Source organism: Pelophylax lessonae, assembly GCF_965119305.1.
Source record: "Pelophylax lessonae genome assembly, chromosome: 5".
Classification (NCBI taxonomy): domain Eukaryota; kingdom Metazoa; phylum Chordata; class Amphibia; order Anura; family Ranidae; genus Pelophylax; species Pelophylax lessonae.
In genome coordinates this window covers 498,986,459-499,002,722 of record NC_138772.1, presented here as the reverse complement: position 1 = coordinate 499,002,722, position 16,264 = coordinate 498,986,459, and the positions used below count along the sequence as shown (strand labels likewise).

Genomic DNA, 16,264 nt, shown 5'->3' with positions numbered 1-16,264 from the left:
GAGGATGCTCCAAAGGTTCTCAATAGGATTGAGATCAGGGGAGGATGGAGGCCACACTATGAAACTCTCTCCTTTTATCCCCATAGCAGCCATTGATGCAGAGGTATTCTTTGCAGCAGGAGATGGTGCATTGTCATGCATGAAGATGATCTTATTACGGAAAGCATAGTTCTTCCTTCTGTACCAGGGAAGAAAGTTGTCAGTCAGAAACTCCACATACTTTGCAGAGGTCATCTTTACACCTTTGGGTACCCTAAAGGGGCCGACCAGCTCTCTTCCCATGATTCCAGCCCAAAACATGACTCCACCGCCTTGCTGACGTTGCAGCCTTGTTGGAACAGGGTGGCCGTCCGCCAAACATCCCCTACTCCATCCATCTGGACCATCCAGGGTTGCACGACACTCATCAGTGAACAGGACTGTTTGAAAATTAATCTTCATGTATTTTTCCGCCCAATGCCGCCATTTCTGCTTGTGAGCATTGGTTAGTGGTGGCCGTATAGAAGGTTTATGCACAGTCAAGACTCTGGAGGACTCTACACATTGATGACCGTGGAACTCCAGAGGCACCAGCAGCTTCAAATATCTGTTTGCTGCTATGTAATGGTGTTTTAGGAGCTGCTCTCTTGATCCGATGCATGGATCTGGCAGAAATCTTCCTCAATGTGCCTTTATCTGTACAAACCTGTCTGTACTCTGAATCAGCCACAAATCTCTTAATAGTGCGATGATCACACTTACGTTTTCATACCTCGTCCAAGGCATTGAACTATTTCACTCTTTTCAGTAGGAGAGAGATCCTTCTTCTTCCCCATATTGCATGAAAATGGTGCTCTGCTTAATAATGTGGAACACCCTCCTTTAGTTTTTCCTTAAAGCGGAGTTCCAGGCACAGAAGTCATTTTTTAATAAACATACCCCCGGGACAGTCAGGGCTAGCACATTCCACAATGGATAGCCTCTGATCTGTCCCGGTTCGCACTTACCTTTTAGAAGAAATACTTACTTAGAAAATTTCTTCCACAGCGTTTCCATCTCTCTTGTGGGCAGCTGAAGCCGGCGCGGTCCTCTTCTGTGTCTTCTTCAGCGTCTTCTTGTCCCAGAATGCGCCTGCACCGGCCCCTCTCGTCACTTCCGGTGCGGCGCCGCCCGGAAGTGACGAGCGGGCCGGTGCCGTCGCATTGATTCCTGGGAGCGATGACGTTCAGCTCCCAGGAATCATAGCGAGACAGGAAGTGACGGGGTGAGCCGCGGCACCGAGGGAGGAAGTACTCTGAGGTGAGTATTTACGATCTTCAATTACAAGGTGAGTAAACAAAAAAAAAAAAAAAAAATAACTATCCAATTCCTTTTCCTTTTCAGGTAATGTCGAACTAGAGGAGGGGCACAAAAAAAAATTGTTTTTGTGCCCAGAACTCCGCTTTAAATTGGGCTCACCTGGCAATCTAATTATCACAGGTGTCCGAGATTGTTTTCAGTGATCAAAAGAGCCCCGAGACGATGCCATCCATGAGTTAAACTGAAAAACAAAATATTTAATCTTTGCGACACTTAAATAGAATTTGCATAACAATTTGGAACAGGGTGCGTACGTAAAAACTGTATGTAATCTTTCAGAGTGGATACCCATTTCAAGCGCTACACAAATGCTTGTTAATCTTAAAGGGTCGGTCTACACTAAAGTGATATTTTAGTTAGGAGAGTGCCAAGTCAGCCCCTAGATTTTGTCCTGGATATTCTAACAGTGAGAGCTCTTTCTCTCATAATTCCCAACTCTGCTCCTGTTCACCTAGGAGATTCTGTGGTTTCTGCCCTTCCTTGTGTATTTCAGCACCTTCTGCTGCATTCTCTAGAACAGTGATCTCCAAACTACAGCCCTTTTCTTACCTTTATCTGGCCCGTTGGGCATAGTTCCTCCCACTCTTGCCGACACCAGCCGTCGCGGGCCAGAGATGCTCCCGCCGACACCAGCCGTCGCGGGCCAGAGATGCTCCCGCCGACACCAACCGTCGCGGGCCAGAGATGCTCCCGCCGACACCAACCGTCGCGGGCCAGAGATGCTCCCGCCGACACCAACCGTCGCGGGCCAGAGATGCTCCCGCCGACACCAACCGTCGCGGGCCAGAGATGCTCCTGCCAAAGCCAACAGTGGGCATTATCCCTCGCACCGACACCAAACATGAGCACTATCCCTTGCACCAACAACAAGCATGGACACTACCCCTCTAGTTAACAACAATCTAGCAGAGATGCTCCCGCCGACACCAACAGTTGTGGGGCAGCAATCCTCCCATCTACACCAACCATCGTGGGACAGAGATCCTCCTGCCAACGCCAACCGTGGGCACTATCCCTCGCACTGACACCAAACATGAGCACTATCCCTCGCACCGACACCAACCATGGACACTATCCCTCCCACTAACAATCTAGAATAATTCCTCCCATTGACACCAATGATGGGGCACTATTCCTCTCACTGACATCAATGATGGGACTCTAATACCCTCTGCACTGACCTCAGGTGCTAAGGGTTTTTTTACTCTTATTGACCACCAAGTGTACATTGTTTATGCCCACTGACACCGAGACATTTCCTACTCCCACAGGCCATTGTGAAAAATGGCCCTTAGTTTAGAAAGTTTGGAGACCCCTGTTCTAGAATATAAAATAAATTAACTGTGCGCGCCCCTTATAACAGCCACAGAAGATGTGCAGATGAAGGAAATCAGAGCAGAAATCTCATGAATAGAATTTCTGATAGTTTCTTAAATCTAACAGGTGGTTTAACCCCCACATTATCCACAACAGCTGGAATTCTGAGCGGACTGACTAACAATTGTTTCTTGATGTGTGATGGCTTTTCTTTTTGGGTTCAGTGGTCCCGTACAATAGCAGTATTCTCTAGCATCAGAACCTCCAACTACAACGAACCAACCATTGTTCAAAAAGCAATTAAAGGGAACTGCCCTGAGGCCTAAAGTGATGTGAAATGGGAAAATGTAATCACTGCTCTTCTGTGTTATAGCGGTTTGTATTCTCTCAACCATGCACTCTGATCGGCTGATAAGTACCTCGGCTATGCAGCTCCTGTATGCTTCATTCAAAGCTCCTTGCTGATCATTGACATCAATTTGTGGGTTTTTCACTGGAAACAGAAGAACACAAATTAGATAACAGAAGAGTGGAGTGAAAAGACCGTTAAACCTACATTTCAGTGAAGGAGTCTCAGAATAGGCTGGTCACATGCAAAGCAGCTTTCTCAGGCCCCATTCACACTTCAGCTGAGCGTCTTTGGTGGTTTTTCGTCAGCGTTTGCACAGGTGTTTTTGTGCAAATAGGTGGCTTCAGCTTTTTCTATTTTTTTTTTTTTTTGTAGCCAATGGAAAGCTAGCTAATAGGCAAGAAAAGGCACAAAAACCGTCTGCCTTGCGTATTTTCAGATGCTCCCGTTGAAGTCTACTTAGGCCAAAAAGCTTGTGTCTTTTTTTTAAGCAACAAGTTTTAAGTGACACCGGGCTCAGGTGTGAATGGGCACCTTTGAACAGAATGGAAATCCTAGTGTTGAACATTGAAGTGCTTCTAGTGAAGCTTCAAATTTTGCATCAAATTCTTCAGGTGTGAACAGAACCTCCAGCAGTGTAACAAGTTCAAGCAATGCTTACAACATCTGCTCAGCATGACCACGTCGAGGAGGAGACCGCCTAAGGCATTTTCAAGAATGTCAAAAGGAGCAATCTTTAAACATTTCCTTACCATGAAAAAACTGAAAGTACCTTCGTATAAGAAAACAAATTCCTTTGATAGCACATCTGACACAAACACTGTAGTATTTGATCACCGCTGGGTTTATCTTTTATTATAAAAAAAAAAAAAGTTCACCTCTTTAGGGTGGAACATGCAACATGTCCCCAATGCTGCCACCAATGCCTAATCCCTCCCCCCTCCCCCTCCCTGTGACAGCAGTACGGGGAGAAGTTCCTCGTACTAGCTGGCCGTTTTTTATATCAATGTGGCCGTGCAGGGCTCCGCCCACACAGCCACATCATTCATACACACAGCTCTGTGTGTAAAAGAACTACAGGTCCCAGGATACTTTGCAGCTGTCAGCTTGTAGTTCTCCATGAACCACCACAGCGTTGTGGAGCACCAGGCTAGTTCATTTATTCTTCCAGTCAGTGCATTTGCTTGTCCATATGGGATGTACAGGCACACAGATACACTGACAGGTCTGCAGATCACTGGTGCAATGCATTACAGGCTCAAAATAAAATAAATGCACTTTTTTTTACCTGCAAAAAAAAAAAAAAATAAATAAATGTGAATTTTTTTTTTTTATAGTGAACTTATCCTTTAAAAAAGGAGAAGGCCAAATCTCTTATGGTAATACTTCTCCTGTGGGTCACATGAGTGCACTGCATTCTGTACCCTGTGAACCAGATTGAGCCAATAGCAGGCTAAAGTCCACTGTCAGGTGATGTCACTCAGCCAATCCAGGCTCTGGAAAGATCCTGACAATGTCAGGATCCCCCCAGATGTCTAACTGGCAGCTGGCTCAGCCTCTCAGTGCACCGCTCAGAGCCCGAGCTAGCTGCTCCTGCACAGAAGTCACTGACAGTCACTGGCTCTCTGCTCACTGAAGACCAGAAACAAAGCGACCCCAAAAACAAAATTTTTCAATAATCAAATAAATAATCTTTCTTCATAAAAGTAGGCCAAAAGTCTGCTACATTTCTTCGGTTAAAAAAATTTAAAGTGTATGGGAAAGTTATACAAAGTATGTGTGTGTATATATATATATATATATATATATATATATATATATATATATATATATATATATATATATATATATATATATATATATATATATATATATATATATATATATATATATATATATATATATATAATTGTTTTTTTTAATTAAATCAATTCTAATTGGCCACAAGTTTTAAAAAAAAAAAAAAATGAAAGAAAAAAAAAAAAGTATTTTTTTTGTTTACACAAAGTTGTAATTTCATTAAGATTTTTCACCCACAGCATGGGCATACAGATTTTTTGTCAACTTTTTTTTTTTAAAAAAAACATATTCTACTAGATATAAAAAGTCTACACACCCCTGTTAATGTCAGCTTTCTGTGATGTAAAAAATGAGACAAAGGTAAATCATTTCAGAACGTTTTCCACCTTTAGGGTCCAGTCACACTAGCGTGACTTGGGTCGCCTGACAAGTCGCGGTCGGTCGCCTGCCATTGATTAGCACAGGACCCGTTCTAATAGGAGCGACACAAGTCGCTCCGACTTAGAAAAAGGGTCCTGTACTACTTTGGGGCGACCTGGAGGCGACTTGCATTGACTTCAATTATATGAAGTCCATGCAAGTCGCGCCGAGGTCGCGACTTCACAGGTTGCCCCAGCAAGTCGGGTCGCCCCTGTCTGAATAGGGTCTTAATGTGAGCTATAAAGTATACAACTCAATTGAAAAACAACCTGCAATCTTTTAGGGGGGGGGGGAAGTAAAAATAAAACACAAATGTGGTTGCAAAAGTGTGCACACCCTCTTATAACTGGGGATGTAGCTGTGTTCAGAATTAAGCAATCACATGCAAACTCATGTTAAATGGAAGTACAGACCTGCCATCCTTTAAAGCGGAGTTCCTCCCCCCCTTAAAAAAAAAAAAAAAAATGAACGTCAGCCGCTACAAATACTGTAACGGCTGACTTTTAAATAGTAGAACTTACCTGTCCAGGGAGCCCGCAATGTCAGCACCCAAAGCCGTTTTACGTATCGGCTCTCGGGTGCCGCCGCCATCCAGAGTAAGGGAACCCGACAGTGAAGCCTTCCGGCTTCACTGCTGGTTCCCTACTGTGCGCTGCGCTTTGTAATTGGCCCAGCGGCGGAGGAAAAAGGAGGGGGTGCTGTCTTCCAGGAAGTGGGGAAGGGTACCTGTCAAAAACAGGTAACCGTCCCCCCCCCCCTCCCCCCCAGAAAGGTGCCAAATGGGGCACCGGTGGAAGAAGATCAGCGGAGTTCTACTTTTGAGTGGAACTCCGCTTTAAAGTGACTGATTAACCCCAAATAAAGTTCGGCTGTTCTAGTAGGTCTTTCCTGACATTTTTTTAGTCGCATCCTACAGCAAAGTCCATGGTCTGCAGAGAGCTTCCAAAGCATCAGATGGATCTCATTGTTATACGGTATCAGTCAGGAAAAGGGTAAAAAAGAATTCCCAAGGCATTAGATATACCATGGAACACAGTAAAGACAGTCATCAGCAAGTGGAGGAAATATGGCACAACAGTGACATTACCAAGAACTGGAAGTCCCTCCAAAATTGATAAAAAAGACAAGAAGAAAACTGTTCAGGGAGGCTGCCAAGAGGCCTACAGTAACAACAAAGAAGCTGCAGGAATATCTGGCAAGTACTGGCTGTGTGGTACATGTGACAACAATCTCCCGTATTCTTCATATGTCTGGGCTATGGGGTAGAGGACGAGACGGAAGCCTTGCTAAATTTTGCAAAAACTCATCTGAAGTCTCCCAGAACCATGTGGGAAAATGTGTGCTGGTCTGATGAAACCAAGGTTGAACTTTTTGGCCATAACTCCAAAAGATATGTTTGGTGCAAAAAAACACCGCACATCACCAAAGAACACCATACCCACAGTGAAGCATGGTGGTGGCAGCATCATGCTTTGGGGCTGTTTATCTTCAGCTGGTACAGGGGCCTTAGTCAAGGTAGAGGGAACTATAAACAGTTACAAATACCAGCCAATATTAGCACAAAATCTTCAGGCTTCTGCTAGAAAGCTGAACATGAAGAGGAACTTCATCTTTCAGCATGACAACAACCCAAAGCCTACATCCAAATCAACAAAAGAATGGCTTCACGAGAAGAGGATTCAAGTTTTGGAATGGCCCAATCAGAGCCAAGACCTGAATCTGATTGAAAATCTGTGGGGTGATCTGAAGAGGGCTGTGTACAGGATATGCCCTCACATTCTGACAGATTTGGAGTGTTTTTGCAGAGAAGAGTGGGCAAATATTGGCAAGTAAAGATGTGCCATGCTGATAGACTCAGACCCAAAAAGAGTGCTGTAAAAAAAAAAAATCAAAAAGATGCTTCAACAAAGTATTAGTTTAAGGGTGTGCACACTTATGCAACCATATTTTATTACATTTTTACTTCCTTCCACCTAAGAGATTTCATTTTGTTGTTCAACTGAGTTGTACAGTTTAGAGGTCACATAAAAAAGGTGGAAAAAGTTCTGAAAATTTTTATATTTGTCTCATTTTTTTTACATCACAGAAACCTGACATTTTAACTTAACATGGGTGTGTAGACTTTTATATCCACTGTACCACCTCTGAGCAGTTGGTTTTGCACAGGGCAGCCTGGACCCTCATCTGCTCGGGTCCCTCTCCCCTGCTCCTAGCCCCTCCCTTCTGCCGAGTGCCCCCAAAGCAATCAGCTTGCTACGGGGTCACCCGAGCTGCAGCTCCGTGTGTCCATTCAGACACAGAGCTGCGGTTCGGCCCCTCCTCCCCTCTCCTGTTTGGCTGACTTGACTTTTGTTGACAGCCGCAGAAGCCAATGGCGCCGCGGGTGCATCTCAGCCAATAGGGAGGGAGAGTCCCAGACAGCAGAGTGACTCTTGGACATCGCTGAATAAAGATGGGACTCAGGTAAGTATCAGGGGGTGCTGGGGAGGCGGCTACACACATAAGGCTTTTTATCTTCATGCATAGAACCTATTAAGATTAAAAAAAAACCTTCTTTAAGGCTTTCAAAAAGGCATAAATTAAGCAACTAATATTCTAACTACCTATCACATTTTTGGAGGCCCAGTGTCAGGACAGTAGAAATACCAAAAAATAGACACTTCAATGCTTGGTGACACAGTTAGGCCTCTTTCACACGGAGCGGACCGTATTGCGATCCGCTCCGGCATTTTTTTTTTTTTACGGACACGGATGACACTTGTGACATCCACTCCGTATGTCCACATATCATCCCATCCGTTTGCGGATGATATACGGACATAATGTTAGTCTATGGGGATTGCGGATGTCAGCGGATGACACCGCTGACATCCGATTTTGCATCAGTTCAGTTCAGTTTTTTTTTTTAACGGAAGAAAAATTGGGTTCTGTTCCGTTCCAAAAAACGGAACAGAACTGAAAGGACGAAAATCAGATGTCAGCGGATGGTCATCCGCAATGCCATTGACATGCATTATGTCCGTATATCATCCGCAAACGGATGGGGTGATATACGGAACGCCCGTGTGAAAGAGCCCTTAGGCTTTCCAATCAGGTGGTTTATCCCCCCCCCCCCCCCTCCAACCACCCGCCTGAACACTAACACACTGCCACTCATGGTTGTACAAATGCTGCGTCCGAGATGCTGTGCTTCATTATCTCACCAAAACTTAAAGTGTTACTAAATACTAAACCCAGAACCTGCATTCACTATATCAGGTCTCCCACAGAACATGGAAATGCAATTATTTTAGTAAATATGAACTGCTAAATACCTTATCTTATCAGCAATAAATAGCAGTCTTGTTACTTCTATCAGTGTCTTGTTAAAGCTTGTAGGAGGAGTTTTCCTTCTCCTCTGACTGTCCCATGAGGCTAAACAGCATGTCGCTTTTAGTCGGCAGTGTCACTGCCAAACACAAGGAAAGCATTTCTTTGGAGCCTCATTGCAATGCCACTAACTAGCACAAACACTGGCACCTACAATGACATGAAGGCCCCTTTCACACAGGCATCATCTGTTTAGTTCCATTTTTGCTGAGAAAAAACTGATTTAGTTTTCATCAGTTAAAGTGGAACTAAACCCTCCTGGCCTTCTCAGTCAAGGGAGCTGCCATCTTAGCCTCCGATCTGCAACTGCTGTGGTGCTGCGAACAGTTATGACTCTACCAATTGATGGTTTGACAGTTTGATAACACAAGCAAATGTGACAGTTAGTATTCCTGGCATGCCAGGAATGTAACCGTTTTTTGGAAATGGTTAAAGCGGAGTTCCACCCAAAAGTGGAACTTCCGCTTTAGGTGGTCCTAACCCCCTGACATGCCACATTTGGCATGTTATTTTTTTTGGGGGGGAGCGGGTACCTAGTTTTGACAGGTACCCGCCCCCACTTCCGCTTGGAGCACCGCGGCGCCCTGAACGGAAGTTCTCCTCTCCCCCTCCCTCCCTGCAATCTTCTGGGACAGGTCAGAGGTCCCAGAAGATTGCCGGCCAATCACGGCACGCAGCGCGACTCGCGCATGCGCAGTGGGTACCCGGCTGTGAAGCTGCAAACTGTCACAGCCGGGTGCCCACACCAGTGATGCCGGCGCCGAGGGAGAGGATCGAGGCTTCGGGCGGCCGCATCGCTGGACCGTTGGACAGGTGAGTGAAATGGCTGGAACTCCGCTTTAAGTTAATGGATTTAGTTTGGTCTTAAAGCGGAACTCCACCCAAAAGGGGGAAGCACTGCTTGTCTGCTTCCTCCCCCCTTCGCTGCCACATTTGACAAACTTTTTGTCAAAACCAGGTACCCCCTCCCACTTCCAGGTAAAGATATTTGCCATCATTGTGCAATCTACCTAATTTCCGGCCCCTCCTCCTCCCCCCCACCCCAGCTGCCTCCAGGGAGACACACAGTTCCCAAAAGGTAGCAGGACCATTCAGAAAGCGCAGAGCAACTGGCGCATTCGCAGTAGGAAAACGAGTTGTGAAGCCGCGAGGCTTCAATTCCTGGTCCCCTTAGTGAAGGTGCCGGTGTCCTGTTAGAATACCGCTACCCATCAGAAAATGTAACGGGAGTGAAGTTATGATCAAAAAAATTCTTACTGCGCATGCACTCCAACATGGCCGCTATCCATGCCAATAGGTTTGCTAACTTGACAGAACACGAAGGCAGAAGCGAGCATCTTCTTACACCCAAGCAAGTCTTCAATTTCACACTTATTTTAGCACCTTATATACTGAACTACACTATTACATTTTTATTATTCTAGTACGATTAGTATTCCAGTAAATACAGCGACAACGCTGCAGGAAGAAGGTGGCGGCGGCCATCTTGGTGCACCCACACTGCTCAGCGCCAAACTGATTAAATGAAATTGACTATTTCACTGTGACCAAGTGAAATAGGCTATTTCACTATATAAAGCGAGTTAACTGCTAAAATAGGTGTGAAATTGAAGACTTTCTTGTGTAAGATGTCCACTGCCGCCTTCGTGTTCTGTCAGATTAGGAAACCTATTGAAATGCATAGCGGCCATGTTTGAACGCATAGCTCATGCACAATAAGCAATTTTGTTTGCAACATCACTTCCCTGGCATTTTCTGATAGGTAGCGGTATTCTGATAGAACACCGATTCCTACACCCAGAGCCGATAGATGGATTGGCTTGGGGTGCCGACATTACGGGCTGCCCGGACAGGTAAGTGTCCTTATATTAAAAGTCTGCAGCTACAGTATTTGTAGATGCTGACTTCAATTTTATTCATTTTTTTCCCCCCATCCTTCTTCTGTTTTTCTTTTCAAACACTCCTGTTTTTTAAAACAGAACAAAAAGAGACTTGATCTGTTTAAAAAAAAAAAAAAAAAAAAAAAAAAAACGGACCTAAACAGGTTTAAATTGATGTAAACAGAGGATTACCCGTTTACATTCATTTGCCCATAGGAATGCACTGCTTTGTTTTTCATCCATTAATGGATAGATGAAAAATGGACAGGGGGAACACAGTGATGTAAAAAGGGGGGGTTGTGATGTGAAGGGAGCTGAGATTAAACTTCAGGAAAATCCAAACCCCTGACCCGTTCACCACAACCACCATCATCCTCCCCCAGCCAGCTGCCCATCCCAACCCCTTGGAAAATTGGCTGCCATGAAACTGGTTGGGACTGCCAAGAAGGAGAACACAGTATAGCTTTTAGGCTGCATTCACATTTGGCGTTTTGGGATCTCAGCAATTCTGCCAGCAATTTATAAACGCATGTTTGAGTGCCATTCATTTTCAATGGCAGCAAACCGCAAAGCTTGTTGCCCAAAAGAAGATCCTGCTTGCTTTGCTTTTGCTTGCGTTTTGCGGCAAAACCACGCAGTGCAGTTTAGGAGAACTCAAAACGCCAAATGCAAATGGAGCCTAAAGCCTAGTATACAAGAGCTGAATGTCAGGCTGCAGACTGGTTCAATAAAAGCTGGATGACAATTGGTCCGTGTGTACCCCAGCTGGTCCAACAGAAGCTGGTCATTCAGCCGGCTGTCGACGGGGAATGAACGAAAAAGGACTGATGATTGGCTCCAGATTAGTGCCCTCAGCCAATGACTGAGCACTGACCGCAGTGTTCTGATGGCGGGGTCCCCCTGTCAGAACACAATAGCACAGCAGGGGAGATCACTGTACTAACATTGGATTATTAGTACAGCGCCTCCTCCAGAGTGGTCAGCTTTTTTTTTTCCCCCATTTAGCCCTGCTGTGTTGAAAAAAAAAAAAAAAACACTACTTGTGTCCACTAAGCTTTAGACTGCGGTTTCTTCTCTTCACCGAAGAAAACCAAAACAGGGGTGGGCATCAGAGTGACTGATCACTGTGCTAGCCAATCAGAGGCTATCACAGCTATCATGTGATTGGGGATCTGGTTCCTCTGGGCCCTGATCTTTAGTAGAGAGCTAGGGCTGTCACCAAGAGCCCGGTCTCCATACTGGGAGTGCGCATGCTTCCAGCACAAACATAGAACACACTTTCTGGGTGCCACATGTATGTGTTAGGCTGCTGTTAAGGGCGTAAAGGGCCAGGAGACATTAAGGGGTTTAAAAAAATAAAAATGTGATGATGAATGCAGTGCACAGTTCCCAGCATGCAGTGATCAGCCTTAATAATAGTAATAATAACTAAGCATGTATTGCTCAGTACTGATTATTAAAGCTGATAACCCAGCAGAGAACAACAACCCAGCATACAATTCACAGCAGTATAACGAATATTGTTAATAATAATAGTAGATCCAGCATACAGTGCATGGTATTGACAATGATGATAATAACCCAGCATGCAAAGTACTGATAATAATATCATTATTTTTAGACCCAGCGTACAATACAGACTAATGATAATCAATAACAACAACAACCACCACCCAGCATGCATTGCTCTGTACTATTAAAATGAAAAACCCAGCAGATACCAATAATACAAACCTAGCATGCCATGCAAAGTAATGACATAATAATAATAATAATAATAGATCCAGGAAGCAGAGTAGTAATAGTAACACAAAATTCATGCAGTGCGCTCTGTACTGATATTGGGGGATGATAAAGCCCAGCATGCAGTGCGCTCTGTACTGATATTGGGGATAATAAATCCCAGCATGCAGTGCGCTCTGTACTGATATTGGGTATAATAAATCCCAGCATGCAGTGCGCTCTGTACTGATATTGGGGGTAATAAATCCCAGCATGCAGTGCGCTCTGTACTGATATTGGGGATAATAAATCCCAGCATGCAGTGCGCTCTATACTGATATTGGGGATAATAAATCCCAGCATGCAGTGCGCTCTATACTGATATTGGGGATAATAAATCCCAGCATGCAGTGCGCTCTGTACTGATATTGGGGGATAATAAATCCCAGCATGCAGTGCGCTCTGTACTGATATTGGGGATAATAAATCCCAGCATGCAGTGCGCTCTGTACTGATATTGGGGATAATAAATCCCAGCATGCAGTGCGCTCTGTACTGATATTGGGGGATAATAAATCCCAGCATGCAGTGCGCTCTGTACTGATATTGGGGGTAATAAAGCCCAGCATGCAGTGCGCTCTGTACTGATATTGGGGATAATAAATCCCAGCATGCAGTGCGCTCTGTACTGATATTGGGGTAATAAATCCCAGCATGCAGTGCGCTCTGTACTGATATCGGGGATAATAAAGCCCAGCATGCAGTGCGCTCTGTACTGATATTGGGGATGATAAAGCCCAGCATGCAGTGCGCTCTGTACTGATATTGGGGATAATAAATCCCAGCATGCAGTGCGCTCTGTACTGATATTGGGGATAATAAATCCCAGCATGCAGTGCGCTCTGTACTGATATTGGGTATAATAAATCCCAGCATGCAGTGCGCTCTGTACTGATATTGGGGGATAATAAAGCCCAGCATGCAGTGCGCTCTATACTGATATTGGGGGTAATAAATCCCAGCATGCAGTGCGCTCTGTACTGATATTGGGGATAATAAATTCCAGCATGCAGTGCGCTCTATACTGATATTGGGGATAATAAATCCCAGCATGCAGTGCGCTCTATACTGATATTGGGGATAATAAATCCCAGCATGCAGTGCGCTCTGTACTGATATTGGGGGATAATAAATCCCAGCATGCAGTGCGCTCTGTACTGATATTGGGGATAATAAATCCCAGCATGCAGTGCGCTCTGTACTGATATTGGGGATGATAAAGCCCAGCATGCAGTGCGCTCTGTACTGATATTGGGGGTAATAAAGCCCAGCATGCAGTGCGCTCTGTACTGATATTGGGGATAATAAATCCCAGCATGCAGTGCGCTCTGTACTGATATTGGGGATAATAAATCCCAGCATGCAGTGCGCTCTGTACTGATATTGGGGGATAATAAATCCCAGCATGCAGTGCGCTCTGTACTGATATTGGGGGTAATAAAGCCCAGCATGCAGTGCGCTCTGTACTGATATTGGGGATAATAAATCCCAGCATGCAGTGCGCTCTGTACTGATATTGGGGTAATAAATCCCAGCATGCAGTGCGCTCTGTACTGATATCGGGGGTGATAAAGCCCAGCATGCAGTGCACTCTGTACTGATATTGGAGATAATAAAGCCCAGCATGCAGTGCGCTCTGTACTGATATTGGGGATGATAAATCCCAGCATGCAGTGCGCTCTGTACTGATATTGGAGATAATAAAGCCCAGCATGCAGTGCGCTCTGTACTGATATTGGAGATAATAAAGCCCAGCATGCAGTGCGCTCTGTACTGATATTGGGGGATAATAAATCCCAGCATGCAGTGCGCTCTGTACTGATATTGGGGATAATAAATCCCAGCATGCAGTGCGCTCTGTACTGATATTGGGGATAATAAATCCCAGCATGCAGTGCGCTCTGTACTGATATTGGGGGATAATAAATCCCAGCATGCAGTGCGCTCTGTACTGATATTGGGGGTAATAAAGCCCAGCATGCAGTGCGCTCTGTACTGATATTGGGGGTAATAAAGCCCAGCATGCAGTGCGCTCTGTACTGATATTGGGGATAATAAATCCCAGCATGCAGTGCGCTCTGTACTGATATTGGGGTAATAAATCCCAGCATGCAGTGCGCTCTGTACTGATATCGGGGATAATAAAGCCCAGCATGCAGTGCGCTCTGTACTGATATCGGGGATAATAAAGCCCAGCATGCAGTGCGCTCTGTACTGATATCGGGGATAATAAAGCCCAGCATGCAGTGCGCTCTGTACTGATATTGGGGATAATAAATCCCAGCATGCAGTGCGCTCTGTACTGATATTGGGGGTGATAAAGCCCAGCATGCAGTGCACTCTGTACTGATATCGGGGATAATAAAGCCCAGCATGCAGTGCGCTCTGTACTGATATTGGGGGTGATAAAGCCCAGCATGCAGTGCACTCTGTACTGATATTGGGGATAATAAATCCCAGCATGCAGTGCGCTCTGTACTGATATTGGAGATAATAAAGCCCAGCATGCAGTGCGCTCTGTACTGATATTGGGGATGATAAATCCCAGCATGCAGTGCGCTCTGTACTGATATTGGAGATAATAAAGCCCAGCATGCAGTGCGCTCTGTACTGATATTGGGGATGATAAATCCCAGCATGCAGTGCGCTCTGTACTGATATTGGAGATAATAAAGCCCAGCATGCAGTGCGCTCTGTACTGATATTGGAGATAATAAAGCCCAGCATGCAGTGCGCTCTGTACTGATATTGGGGGATAATAAAGCCCAGCATGCAGTGCGCTCTGTACTGATATTGGGGATAATAAATCCCAGCATGCAGTGCGCTCTGTACTGATATCGGGGATAATAAAGCCCAGCATGCAGTGCGCTCTGTACTGATATTGGGGATAATAAATCCCAGCATGCAGTGCGCTCTGTACTGATATTGGGGGTGATAAAGCCCAGCATGCAGTGCGCTCTGTACTGATATTGGGGGATAATAAATCCCAGCATGCAGTGGGCTCTGTACTGATATTGGGGGATAATAAATCCCAGCATGCAGTGCGCTCTGTACTGATATTGGGGATGATAAAGCCCAGCATGCAGTGCGCTCTGTACTGATATTGGAGATAATAAAGCCCAGCATGCAGTGCGCTCTGTACTGATATTGGAGATAATAAATCCCAGCATGCAGTGCGCTCTGTACTGATATTGGAGATAATAAAGCCCAGCATGCAGTGCGCTCTGTACTGATATTGGGGGATAATAAATCCCAGCATGCAGTGGGCTCTGTACTGATATTGGGGGATAATAAATCCCAGCATGCAGTGCGCTCTGTACTGATATTGGAGATAATAAAGCCCAGCATGCAGTGCGCTCTGTACTGATATTGGGAGATAATAAATCCCAGCATGCAGTGCGCTCTGTACTGATATTGGGGATAATAAATCCCAGCATGCAGTGCGCTCTGTACTGATATTGGGGATGCAGAGATAAGGACACGATAATAACAATGGAATATATGAGGTAATCACCGCTGTCTCAGCAGGCTGTCCCCGGGGTGGCGGCGATGGAGGAGGAGGCCGGAGGAGCTCCCATCAGGTATCAGTACACGAAGTTCCCCGTCCAGGAAGAGGCTCACAATGTCCCTCCGGACAGCAGCACAGTAGCTGACGTTGCCGGGGCACGCATGTGACACAAGCACGCTGCCAACGTCATGACGTCGCCAGCCTGTCAGTGCGTACCCGGGACAGTGTGGGAGGGGAGGGGCTAGGTACATCTCTTCCCGTCAGCTGATAACGTTATCGGCGTGTGATGGGGCAACCCTGAGTAGTGAAAACATTATTAACCAATCAGCGTGTTTGGTGGTCTGCCCTAGTCTAATCACAGACGGCCCCCGGATCTCTCCTCCCACTTTCTCCCTCTATGTCTTACCCCGCCCTCCTCCTTGTACAGCTCTCCCCCTTGTCTGGCTGTAGTACAGTTCCCCTATATAAGATGTGTTTTATACTTGTGTATGTGATAGGAGA

The 16,264-nt window shown here is 45.5% G+C and overlaps 1 protein-coding gene across 2 annotated transcripts in view; it reads right to left on the bottom strand.

The window, feature by feature from the left end:
* The window catches only part of EBAG9 (estrogen receptor binding site associated antigen 9), a 42,340-nt gene extending 26,361 nt beyond the window's left edge, over window positions 1-15,979 (bottom strand). The window contains exons 1-2 of one of the 2 annotated variants that reach the window (XM_082257456.1): window positions 15,770-15,978; window positions 3,075-3,148 (exon numbers count right to left, since the gene is read on the bottom strand). The gene's annotated coding sequence lies outside the window, so the exon portion shown is untranslated. Of the gene's footprint in view, window positions 1-3,074; window positions 3,149-15,769 lie in introns of both variants that reach the window. The other variant, XM_082257457.1, reaches the window with a different exon arrangement.
* Window positions 15,980-16,264: the final 285 nt, after the last annotated feature.